A 2,110-nucleotide genomic window follows, 5' to 3' on the forward strand; every position below is an offset into this window, starting at 1 on the left:
ACCACATTGCTGTGGGTCTGGAGTCACATGTAGGCCAGACCAGGTAAGGATGGCAACTTCCTTCCTTAAAGGGAATGAGTGAAACCAGATGGGTTTTTACAACAATTGACAATGGGTTCATGGTCATTGTTAGACCCTTGATTCCAGATTCCTTTTGGTAATTGAATTCAAGTTTCACCATAAGGTGGGGTCGGATTTGAAGCTAAGCCCCCAGTTTGCTATCCTGGCTGAATGGGTTAATCATTCCTGATGAAGGGCTTATGCCCAAAACATCGACTCTCCTGCTCCTTGGATGCTGCCTGACCTGCTGTGCTTTTCCAGCAACACACTTCTCATCTCGAGATTAATAGCGTAGTGATAATACCACTAGGCATCCACCTCCACCCTGTGGCACAGTCAGTAGCAGCTCTGAACCAGAAGCTAGGGGAGACTTGATAGAAGATGGAAATGTGTTGCTGGAAAAGCGCAGCAGGTCAGGCAGCATCTAGGGAACAGGAGAATCGACGTTTCGGGCATTAGCCCTTCTTCAGGAAGGGCTTCATAGAAGTCTATACAATTATGGGAGTGTAAATAGGGTTCACGGTCAGAATCGTTTTCCCAGAGTTGAAATGCCTAAAACTAGGGGGCATGCATTTTAAGGTGAGAGGGGAAAGTTCAAAGGAGATGTGAGGGGCTAGTTTTTTACACAGAGGGTGGTAAGAGTCTGGAACGCACTGCCAGGGGTGGGGGTGGAGGTAGATACGATAGGGGGGGTTTAAGGGGCTTTGAGATAAAAACGTGAGTATGCAAGGAATGAAGGGATATGGACCAAGGGCTGGTAGAAGGGATTAGTTTAATTTGGTGTCATGTTCAGCACTACGTTATGGGCCAAAGGGGCTATTCCTGTGCTGTACTGTTCGAGGTTCTATGAATCTCACAATTGCTGGCCAAGGAAGGTGTGTTAATAATGTGGCTAAACAGGTTGGGTACCATAATCAGCCAATGAGAGGTGGTAAGGGCAGGAACGATTCTTGCTTGACCTACAGTGAGGCCTGTGATCATACTGCCTCAGGCAACAGCCTGGCGATACGTTACGGCAGGAACCAGTGATCGAAGCAGACGTGAGCATGTGCTCTGTGTGCCTTAGGAGCAAGGAAAGAGACCGAAGAAAGCGAATAATATATGCTCAGGATAGGAGTCGCCTGAGGGAGATTCAGACTAATGGAGGATAGACACCCAAGTGTGAGAGACATGAATCACAACCAATCACAGCATTTATTGATTGGTCAGGAACATAAACTAGCTGAGTGATTGACACAGCTGGGAGTGGACTACAACACCGGAACACCTCACCCTGACGCTGCTTAACGCTGTCATCACTGCCAGTGGGACAGCGGCTGTAAGCATTGTAACCGTACAGAGTCAGGGTTCATTCAGCAGGGTAAGGGTCACTCACTGTGTAACCGTACAGAGTCAGTGTTCATTCTGCAGGGTAAGGGACACTCACTGTGTAACCATACAGAGTCAGGGTTCATTCTGCAGGGTAAGGGTCACACGCTGTGTAACTGTACAGAGTCAGTGTTCATTCAGCAGGGTAAGGGTCACTCACTGTGTAACCGTACAGAGTCAGGGTTCATTCAGCAGGGTAAGGGTCACTCACTGTGTAACCGTACAGAGTCAGTGTTTATTCAGTAGGGTAAGGGTCACTCACTGTGTAACCGTACAGAGTCAGTGTTCATTCTGCAGGGTAAGGGTCACTCGCTGTGTAACCGTACAGAGTCAGGGTTCATTCAGCACGGTAAGGGTCACTCACTGTGTAACCGTACAGAGTCAGGGTTTATTCAGCAGGGAAAGGGTCACTCGCTGTGTAACTGTACAGAGTCAGTGTTCATTCAGTAGGGTAAGGGTCACTCACTGTGTAACCGTACAGAGTCAGGGTTCATTCAGCAGGGTAAGGGTCACTTCAGGGTTTATCAGCAGGGTAAGGGTCACTCACTGTGTAACCGTACAGAGTCAGGGTTTATTCAGCAGGGTAAGGGTCACTCACTGTGTAACCGTACAGAGTCAGGGTTCATTCAGCAGGGTAAGGGTCACTCGCTGTGTAACCGTACAAAGTCAGTGTTTATTCAGC

This window comes from Chiloscyllium plagiosum, chromosome 6 (assembly GCF_004010195.1).
Source record: "Chiloscyllium plagiosum isolate BGI_BamShark_2017 chromosome 6, ASM401019v2, whole genome shotgun sequence".
Lineage (NCBI taxonomy): Eukaryota > Metazoa > Chordata > Chondrichthyes > Orectolobiformes > Hemiscylliidae > Chiloscyllium > Chiloscyllium plagiosum.